This window comes from Tachypleus tridentatus, chromosome 3, assembly GCF_004210375.1.
Source record: "Tachypleus tridentatus isolate NWPU-2018 chromosome 3, ASM421037v1, whole genome shotgun sequence".
Lineage (NCBI taxonomy): Eukaryota > Metazoa > Arthropoda > Merostomata > Xiphosura > Limulidae > Tachypleus > Tachypleus tridentatus.
This window is the reverse complement of record NC_134827.1, coordinates 23,364,418-23,376,364: the sequence shown is the minus strand read 5'-3', so window position 1 is coordinate 23,376,364 and position 11,947 is coordinate 23,364,418.

Below are 11,947 nucleotides of genomic sequence, written 5' to 3'. Positions count from 1 at the left end.
TCTTAGACGGAATATTTGACCTTATGGTAAACATTTTTGTAAAAAAAAATTTATCACCTACTATTTCTTATTTCCAACTTATGTCTTCTGTACTATATATAAAACATTTTATTTTAGTATATAGATAACCCACAAACCAATATTTTTTTCCGGCACTTAGATTAGAAATGATCTATCTTTGCGTGACGTTGACTGACGTAACGACGTAAAACATCAAAGTAAAAATACTGATCGCATCAATAACATATATAATTCTTGGTTGGTTCAGTATCGCACAAACGTGTGTTCGTGCGTATGTATAATAAATTTACATACATATGTATATGTGTACACATTCACACACGTGCATGCAGTGGGTGTTGTGCTAGATTGTGTAGTGCCAGCCAGAGATAAAATTTGTTAGACGTGTGACGTCACCGACTGGTTAAAATGTCATATTCGAAACCTAATTTTGATCTTTCTGAATACATTTTAAATAAAGCAAATTTATGCGAAACTAATTATTTAAGACTACTAACATCAGCACTAAACTGAATATATTACCGAGAAAAAAGATGCTGATCAATTTCCTTTAAATTGAGCAAAAATGAAAACTGGGCACTATACAATACATTAAAATAAGTTTTAAAATGCTTATCATGTTGCCTCTCAGTGATGCAGCGGTATGTCTCTGGAATCACGCCGCTAAAAACCGGACTTCTATACTCGTGTTGGGCACATTTTGCAGGTTTGTGTTCATTTCCAAACAAAGCTTACTGTATTAAAACATTATATTTCTAACTATAGTACTAAGAATTTAAGTTTAATATTTCTTTGCATATATCTTGTTCTGCCATATAAAATATTTTTCATGTGTATATTTTAAACACACGTTATGCTTATAAAATGTGTGTTCAAGCTTGTCATACCATATTCACGTTTCTTAACAACTACGTGATGTATTATAATTAATATTTCATGATTTTAACGCACTGACACCTGCTCTTGAGTGGGAAAGATCACATGGTGTCTGACACCAGTTCCTGAGGGAGAGTTACGGTGTACGTGTGTTAGGCAGTTCGAAAGAGGTCTACCAGTGAACAGAAGGGGTCATAAGTAATAAGAATGTTCTAGGACACTCTGGTATTTGATTATACAAAACATTTAATATATTTTTAATCGACTCAGCTCCAATTCACACTAATTGAGTGGGAAAGAATATCCCAAGATACGGCGATATTTGTGTCATTCGCTCCAGTGAAAGATCATGGACGGCTATGAAAAGATATCACTTTTGTAGTTTTTACTTAAAATTCTGAAAACAAACAAATAAATATGTAGCCTGTGTATACATATGCCCACTTTTTTATCTGTACAAGTGTGTGTGTGTTTGAATAAACATTTGTACTCGCGCAAATATTCGCTTAAAACACACGTGTATTTAAAAATCTATAAACTTGCTAACATTTTATTATCTGTATTTGAATCTCATGTATATATTAACATGAAAGCGTACATGAGTTATTCATGCATTTTTATAATTGTCTGAGTGTATGCAGGCAACATGTATATATATATATATATAAACATATTTTTAAAGATATTTCAAAGCATGCGTATATAGATGTAAATGTCTAATTATATGTTTATATTTTCACTACTCTTATACATACGCATGCATAAGCTCACTCATGCCTCTGAGGCCCAGCATGGCCAGGTGGTTAAGGCACTCGACTCGTAATCTGAGGGTCACGGGTTCGAATCCGCCTCACATCAATGATGCTCGCCCTTTCAGCCGTGGGGGCGTTATAATGTTACGGTCAATCCCACTATTCTTTGGTAAAAGAGTAGCCCAAGAGTTGGCGGTGGGTGGTGATGACTAGCTGCTTTCCCTCTAGTCTTACACTGCTAAATTAGGGACGGCTAGCGCATATAGCACCTCGTGTAGCTTTGCCCGAAATGTCAAACAAACAAACGAAATTAGTCATCTAAAATATTAAGAGTATAGTTTAGAGGTAACCGAAAAATCAAGAGTAGAGAAACCCTTTATTGCCCCAAAAACAAGCAAAAGGAAAGAAAATTACGATCATGCATGCATAATATAGCACCCCAACCGTAATATTTTATTCTGTAGGGTTTCAATTATTTACATTTAAATCATATCTAGGTTCCAGATAACGTGTGGATTCTTTGTATTTTAAATTACTGTACTTGCAATAACAAAAAGAAAGAAAATAGTGAGCTTCACATACGTTCGAACATAAGCTTCATTGTGGAAATATGTTTACACATTCAAAATAATTATAACTCTTTCAATGCACGAGGCACACTCTTGTTGAGGGTTATTTCTTCAGAACGAAAGTCTAGAATGCTCCGGTTTGTTGGTTTTGATTGGGTTTCATTTTTTTTTCGGATCTGGTGTAAAGCCTTCCCTTGGGGTGAACTAACAGACAAAAGTGAAAGCAGCTAGTCAGCAGCACTAATTGGATAATTATTTTGGGCTACTCTAATCGCATAACAAGATCTTTTAGTCATCCTTATATCCACGATCTTTATGTAGGAAGCGAGATTTTGTTTAACAGTAACAGTACATTAACCGAACATCTTTAGATTCACAGTGAGGTAAACTAATCCACACTCTGCCCGATTTGGTAGATTTTGTAAGCTGTTGAATTTTACCAGCCATCTAAAAATAATATTTACGACTCACCGAAATTAGGGTGCGGCACGGCCGAATGGATAGGGCACTTGACTCGCAATCTGAGGGTTGCGCGCACAAATCCCCATCTCACCAAACGTGCTTACCCTTTCAGTCGTAGGGGTGTGATGGTCAGTTCCACTATTCGTTGGTAAAAGAGTAGCCCAAGAGTTGACGATAGATAGTGATGACTCGCTGTCTTTTCTATAGTTTTTCACAGCCAAGCTAAGGACGGCTAGCGCAGATAGCCCTCGCGTAACTTTGTGCGAAATTCAAAAAGAAACAAACACAGAAATTAAAAGAGAATTAACTTTGTATATTTCGAGGGTATAATTTTTTTTTTTAATTTAGTGTGGAGGATTTGTAAGTTTATGTACTAATGATTCTTTATATAATAGGCCTTTACGAGAAAGGACACAAATTCTGCAAAGTAATAGGCTGTTTTTAATTGGTTATGGAAGAACTTTGTTGTTGAAATAATGCTATTTTTTGTTTGTATTATTCTTGCAAAGAGTGTGCAAGTTTTTAGGTACCAATTAACTGAAACTGAAGTTTGTAGAAGACATCACACGTCATATGGTTGTCACAATCTGCTATTAGTAGACTGTGGCACAAACACCAGGCCACAAGCGAAAACCCATGAAGCCAAGCCAGAGTCACAGAAACAACAACACCAACCACAGGGAACTTAAGATCGAGCGTTAGGAAGTGTGCTTATATCAGAAACAGGTTCCGTTAGGCTGGGGTCAGGTCCAGTATACCAGTTGGAGCACCCGTACTACTCCCAAGGCGCGAACTAGTCCGGCTAAGGTGTACTCAGGAAAGTGCCATCTGAACCATTCTGTAATGAACTCCCGTATCGCTCACAGATGAGACCAAGTCCTGTGTATCTTCAAGTGACTGACGTGCGAGCAACTGGAGACGAGAGAGAGAACTCCAACATTGTCATCAAGAACTCCAACATTGTCCATCAAGATGCTGTCATGATTTGGTTGCCATCTGCATGCAGGAGAATACATGTCTCTATGTGGTTGACGGAGAATCCCTGATAACAAGAAATTACGTGGATCATGGTACCAGTTGCTCACTTTTGTTTTTCTTGTGCTGTCGGAGATTAGTTCGTGTATGAACTGAATAACACTCGTCCTAACACACCATCAGGATAACAACTTTTTTTTCCATAATAAAGAAATTTAAGAACTGGACTGGCCTCCTACAATCAGCTTACATACGTCGATTGAGAAGGTGAAGGACTTGCTAGGAAGTGCAGTTAAAGAGAATCCAGAATTGTCCAGGAACTCAAAGCAGCCCTCATCCAGGGTTGGACTGTGCTGCCTCAGTAAGCAGCAAGCCATCTAGAAATCGTCAGCAGAGAAATCATAAAAAGCAGAGGAGACCCTACCAGCTGTTAAATTTAACCACCTTACTAAGTTATATGTTCTCTGATATGTTGTTTCTAGACAGTTCGGTTTGGTTTGATTTGAATCTCGCGCCAAACTACTCTAGGGCTATCTGCGCTAGCCGTCCCTAACTTAGCAGTGCAAGACTAGAGGGAAGGCAACTAGTCATCACCACCCAACGCCAACTCTTGGGCTACTCTTTTACTAACTAATAGTGGAATTGACCATTACATTATAACGCCCACACGGCTGAAAGCGCGAGTATGTTTGGTGTGAAGGGGATTCGAACCCGCTACTCTCGGATTACGAATCGAGTGCCTTAATCACCTGGCCACGCCGGGCCGTAATTAGACAGACTTGTAGTCATATAATAGTATGTAAGAATCAGCACATAGCAACGTATAATAAATTACATGTGTAATCTTCGAGTGTACATGATTGAACTTGCTTATAGCTATAGTGAGTGTAGGTGCCAGTTCACACCTATTTTTGTGAATCACAAAGAAGTGTTTACAGATGATTAATATTTTCTATAAATTAGTGTAATATTAACACAAAACTTAATCTCAGAGCACCTATTTTGAAACATTTTCCTGAGGGAAGATATCCGTGGAAGACTTCCCTAGCACTGTCATGTATTGTACACCAAAGTGTGCTTTGCACATTATTGTAAATTACCTGACCACTTCAAAAATGCTTCCGCCACCCCTGATGTGTGCAGCCAAATATTGGTATTGTTTGCTAATTTTACTTGTATGCTGTTTGTAATTACATTATTTTCAACTTTCTCGATATTGTTTACCTGTGATATTTGTAAAAATAATTTCCTTCAATACCAAAAGTTGTTCTTATTTTGTTCTTCAAATTTTGAAAACAAAACAAAACAAAAACCAGAACCTCATTGTCTTTCAATATTGGTGAATAGTGTATTGTGCATTAGTTTACAAAGATTTCAAAAACAGGTCGTTCCTATAATCGTAGTTGGTTGTAGCATTATAGGACATTGTTGGAATTTAATTAGCTCATATTTAAGTATAAAGCAAATTAAATAATTCATATTTATAAACAGTAAAAGTTAATTAATCAACTTCTTTTTATTACAACCTATTGAATATCAAACCAAAATCCGTAATAATATCTTTGAATTTGTTGCTGTTTGTTAGTAAGCTATCAGTGCTCTGCCTACGAGGAGTATCGAAAGCCAATTTTTAGTGGTGCGAGTCGGCAGACATTCCGCTGTGCCACTGGAGAGCAATATCCCCGTAATAGGTAGGGATAGAGAACCGTAATAAACAAAACTGATTTGTTTGTATTTACACAGAAAGCTACACAATAGACTATCTGTGCTCTGCTCATCACCGGTATAGAAACATGTGCCGTGAAGTACATGAAACAATGTTTCATATTCATTCATTTTTACTCAGCTTACAGATACGTAGAAAATACTTTGTTTGTTTGTTTTGGAATTTCGCACAAAGCTACTCGAGGGCTATCTGTGCTAGCCGTCCCTAATTTAGCAGTGTAAGACTAGAGAGAAGGCAGCTAGTCATCACCACCCACCGCCGCCAAACCGCCAACTCTTGGGCTACTCTTTTACCAAAGAAAAGTGGGATTGACTGTCACATTATAACGCCCCCACGGCTGGGAGGGCGAGCATGTTTAGTGCGACGCGGGCGCAAACCCGCGACCCTCGGATTACGAGTCGCACGCCTTACGCGCTTGGCCATGCCAGGCCTGTAGAAAATACACCGACTAAATACGCATAATTACAAACATTTAAGTAACATAAAATTCTATAAGACATCTGAATTTGTCTTACAGTAAAGTAAAATGATTAAATAACAGAACGTGACACACATTATTTCAGATTGTGAATAATAACAATGATTGAACAATGGTGTGGTATTCTCAGGTGGATCGTCTTCCCTAAAGAGTAAATATAAAGTAATAGAAGATCTGACAGAAAATGTATCTGAATTATTTGATGTTGACCAGATACGAAGAATGAAGCAGACTGGACTATGTGTGTAACAAAATCAAAGAACTTTTATTACCACACACAATAGTGATAAATGAAACAAGAGCACAAGAGGCAGCACCATTTATTAGAGATTTACGAGAATTTATTTGTTTTAAAAGTCCAAAATATTTTTTGTTAAAACCTTATGATTTTTCAAGTACTGTTTCATAGTAAGAACACATGTCATTATATATACTAAAAAACAATGTTACTCATACGTCATACAACTACTGTTTATTCCACCATCGAACAATGGCCCGGCATGGCCAGGTGGGTTAAGGCGTTCGACTCGTAATCCAAGGGTTACGGGTTCCAATCTCCGTTGCACCAAACATGCTCGCCTTTTCAATGATGTAGGGATTATAAAGTGACGGTCAATCCTACTATTAGTTGGTAAAAGAGTAGCCCAAGAGTTGGCGGTGGGTAATGATGACTAGCTGCCATCCCTCTAGTCTTACATTGCTAAATTAGGGACGGCTAACGCAGATAGCCCTTGTGTAGCTTTGCGCAAAATTCAAAACAAACAAACCACAGAAAAATACGATGGTTCATACCTTAAGGTATTACTTAACCTTCCAATGGAAAATACCGCTCTCCACTTCAACACAATTAACTTTTCACAAAACTTTCCCACGAGAATGATCACTTGATACCATATCTGAGTGACCAAGGATATAACAGAGAGAATAATTCATCTCTTTTATGACTGACCTTCATTGTGGCAAATACACACCATTGCATGAGCGAATTTTTTGAAAACTATTATGTCAAACAAGTTAGAAAACATGTAATATGCTTTCATACCACAATGTAACGATTACACATTTCCAACCAACGCCAAAATTATTAAGCATAATTGAAATATTACCTGAAGAATTTAAATCTTCAAACATGTTTGTTTCCAGCGAATCCAAAGTCAAAACTTATTCTGACTCTGGCATGTTTTCTATGATGAGAATATATCTGTGGTTACAGTCTGATGATATTATCACGTGAATAATTCTACACCTGCTGTTAAAAGCCAGTAATTTCTTTGATGATTCTAAAAGAAATTTTCTGACAATGGGGGTTTACAGAGCTGCGTTGGATATAATACTACCAGTGGGCTAAACACCAGGAGAATTAGTGTGTGGGTTTTGATAGCAAAACCACACCGGGCTATCTGCTGAGCCCAGCGAGTCGAATCGAACCTCTGATTTTAGCGTTGCGAATCTGTAGACTTACCACTGTACTAGCGGGGATGGAGAGAGTTAGTGAAAATGTTAGTTTATCGAATATGAAACTACACTATTGTTTAATTAAAAGTAACGGCGCTTAAAGAGGTGAAGGAATTTTTACGTCAATGGTCAAAAACAGAGAAAGTATGAATATTAGATAGTATTAAAAGAACACGATATCGGGTGTAGCAGTTAGTAATATTAGACTTCTGACATTTTGTTCTGTTCGCCGTTTTTTTTAAATTAAGTATAAAAGATGTTCTTTCAAATGTGATCGCCATTGTTGTTAATTTTTTACTCATTTTCCAGCAGATAGCCCGATGTAGCTTTGTTATAAGAAGACACACACTCTCATTATAAAATTAACTATGGTTAAAACAATGTTGTTGTTTTTTTTACTTTTCTTTTTAAACGTTTCGTGAAATTCTGAAATTGAATTATGTGTTTAAATAACATCTACTTTTAATTAATATAAAGGAAACTTAATATTCATAATAATTATTTATTTTTTCTAAATTATTATTAATATTTACCTCCACAAAAATGAAAATTGCAGAGGTCACTAAAAGTCCGATAAGGTATGTAAACATATTACGTATCTTAGTAACAGAACAGCAGAGAAAAAGTTTCGACGCAGCCGCTGTGAATACTAAAACAAAGTTACCCTCAAGGCAACGAGGAATGATGAATCAGATCACGAATATTTTTTTACACTTGACAGAATGCGAGTAAAATAGATTACACTGAAAATCTCTCTTCGCTCTATGAATTCATAAAATATCGTAAGAAAAATCTTCCATTTTCTTTTCTTTGTCGAAAGCAAAAATTCGAAAATGCATTTCAAGCTCGGGGATATTAAAACAACTCTTCTTTCCCATTATTTTTTAGTTTTCATGATTTCAAAGACGTATTCCTCACCGCCAACAATGGAAGTATAAATAGTAATTTTAAAAAAACAACAACATTTCACTATTACCTTCCCATATTCATAACACAAATATATGTATTATAATTTCCAGCCAACGATTTATTTTGAAATAATATTACAAACCTGTCCTCAGCATTGATCTGTTTGTAAGTAAAAGTTAACAGTTTTGGTTTGGTTTGTTTTAAATATCGCGCAAAGCTACACGATGGCTATCTGCACTAGTCGACCCTAATTTACAGAGTAAGACTAGAGTGAAGGCAGCGAGTCATCACTTCCTACCACCAACTTTTGGGCTTATGTTTTACCAACGAATAGTGGGATTGACAGTCACATTATAACGCCTCTACGGCTGAAAGAGCGAGCATGTTTGGTGTGACGGGGAAAAATTAAAGTAAACCATTTAATTAATTAATGAGTGAGGTGAGTGTAAGGTTATAAAATTAACTAAAATATCTTCTACTTCGTTTGAATAAACGCATTTCATTCTGTTGTGAAATGTATTGATAAAGAACCTAAATAAAAGTTCACATAAAAGTTTTTAGTTCATCAAAATAGCCAATTTCCCTATGAAATAGGAAGGCTGCAAAATACAAAATAATTTCATCTATGCATTTATTATATTATCCAACCCACTGTCATGTGGTCAATAATAAAACCGAGTCGAAATGTTCAGTTTCTTTTCTAAACAGTAGAAATGTCTTTTTTTCAGCAAGTGTACAAAATAAAAATATTCAAAAAATATGTAACTAGAAATATATCTAAAAAGTGCAAACCATGTCACTTTGGTGTATAACAGTAAGTCGCGAGCTCTAAATACGTTTTTCAAAAGATCCTTTTGTTTGTTTCAGAGTAAAGACACGTTGTGTGTCTCCGAGGAAAATCGTACACCGGATTTTTGCGTTGAAAGTCAGTAAACTATCTTCTGAACCGCCGGAGAGATTTTCAAACTAGTTTGTAAAATGTGTAAAATGGTTTAGAAAAAATAAAGGTTACTTATTTTTATCTATTTATTTTTTATTTGTTTGAAGTCAAACACAAAGCTACACACAGTGCGCTAGCTGTGCTCTGCCCACCACGGGTGTCTAGGGTTGTAAGTCCAAAGACATGCTGCTGTGCCACTAGGGGGGCAGAGAGATTACCACTGTGAAAATAGTGGAAATGAGCAATGATACAGCTCTCTTCCCCCAGTGGTATGTCTGCGGACTTGTATTGCTAGAAACTGGGTTTCAGTTGTTTTGTTTTTTAATTTCGCGCAAAGCTACACGAGGGCTATCTGCTCTAGCCGTCCCTAATTTAGCAGTGTAAGATTAGAGGGAAGGCAGCCAGTCATCACCACCCACCGTCAACTCTTGGGCTACTCTTTTACCAACGAATAGTGGGATTGACCATCACATTATAACGCTCCCATGGCTGAAAAGACGAGCATGTTTGGTGCGACGAGGATGCGAACCCGCGACCCTCAGATTACGAGTCGCACGCCTCAACCCACCTGGCCATGCCAGGCCATCTAGGTTTTAATAACCGTGGTAGTAAAAGCACGAAAGTCCCTTTTGTGTTGTTGCTTTATACTTGGCTTCAAACAAATAAACCAGTGTGTTTGTGTTTTCTTATAGCAAAGCCACATCATGCTATCTGCTGAGCCCACCGAGGGGAATCGAAACCCTGATTTTAGCGTTGTAAACCCGTAGACTTACTGCTGTACTAGCGGGAGGCCACAAACCAGTGATACAACTTCCTGACAAGCTAACTGTGTTGTAGGTTGAAAACACGCAAGTTTTAACGACAAAAGCATTTTTAAATTGACGTTCAAACGGAAAGTGAAAACATTCGTGTATTTAATTTGGGTTGATTTGGCAAGCGACAATTGGATCGTGGGTTAAACTTCTATGTTTTAGTTCGTGTGGTAAAGAACAGCATGCGTCAAGTCTTATGATCATTCGCGAGCAAGGAATAAATTTAAAGAAATATATATATTGATCCTACTACAGATAAACCGCACCCAACAAGATGTCGTCTCAGGACCTTTAAGACCTAAGGATAGTATATGAAAGATCAAAAGTGATGTAATTTGAATGGTTAAAAACTTCCTAACTGACAATTGTTTCCGGGTTAAGTGTGGAATACAGAGAAAAGGTCAAAAAGTACTATTGTTACACATCTGAAATCTGATGAAACTTAACGCGCTAGGCCATAGTATCTGAAAGATCAAAAGTGATGTAATTTGAATGGTTAAAACTTCTAACTCCAGTTGTAGAAACACAGGTGTGGAGAAGGACGTTTCGAAAGTCTTCTACACCTGTGTTTCTCCAACTGGAAGTTGTAGAAACACAGGTGTGGAGGGACTTTCGAAAGTCTTCTACACCTGTGTTTCTCCAACTGGAAGTGCATCAAAGAATTTGAAATCTGTAATGAACGCATAACGAGTAGTAGGGATATAACACCTGTTGTCTAACATTAATTTGATCAGTAATATAATATCGCCTGTTTAAGTAAACATGTACTGGTGTGATGGATCTTGAAAGCACGAATCTTGTAATTTGTTACAAGAATTATTATCATATAATTACGTAGGAAGGTTTAAAAAAAACGTGAATGTAATACTTACTTGAAAACAAATTATGTCTTCATCCTGGTCTTGGATTCAACTACTAACAGTAAATCCACGGTAAATTAACGTGGTTTAATCGCTTATCTCTCTGTCCAATGAATTTCTAAACCAATGGGAAATTCAAGTAGAAGTGCAATTTGTTTCCACTATGATAAGAAGTCCGTCATTGATCAAAAACTTTTATCAATGTGTCTATTATTTTCTTACACCTATAACGCCTTTTCTTTTAATTCAGTTTTGTTTAATTGTATGTATTAAGGGGGAATTTCAAGGTGCCAAGGAGTGTAATTCCATTATCGTGATTAGGATCGTTCTGAAATTTCCAGATGTATTGCTTTATAAATAATTTATGATCGATCTCAGGTTCTTTAGTATTCTTCGTTTCGATAAGTTTTTTTTTTTTCCTGGAAATTTTCTGGTTTGAAGTATTAGACAGAAAAGTATTTTGTGATCTGAGGAACGTGTGTAATTATTGGGGGTTTATAATATTCTATATGCATCACGATTTTCATATAAGAACAACTGTTAAAGTAGCTTTCAAATACAATTAAAGAAAATGAAAAGAAAAATATTATTTCGTAAGATTAATATTATTAATACAGTTTTTCTTTCTCATGTCTATAAAGTATTCTATAATGATTGATGTGCTTTTCCACAATAGCTTGTTTATGTCTGTCACCAAAATATACTTGCGTTTTAGTTTAGTTGGTTATTCAGCCCTTTCAATAGCCTGTCACACCAAACATGTTCGCCCTTTCAGTTGTGGGGGCGTTATACTGTGATTGTCAATACCACTATTCGTTGGCAAGAGAGTAGCCCAAGAGTTGGCGTTAGGTGGTGATGAGTATCTGCCTTCCTCTCTAGTCTTACACTGCTAAATTATGGGCGATTAGCGCAGGTGGCCCTCGAGCATCTTTGCGCGAAATTCAAAACAAACCAACTTTTTCAACAGCTATGAATACGTAACTCGACATATTTCACAGTACTGATACTGAAACAGGTGTTTGTTAACGAACAGAAACTAAATATTTAGTATTCAAGGAAATATTAATAGTTATTTTACGCATGTTTACATGAACTACATTCATGTTAAAGAG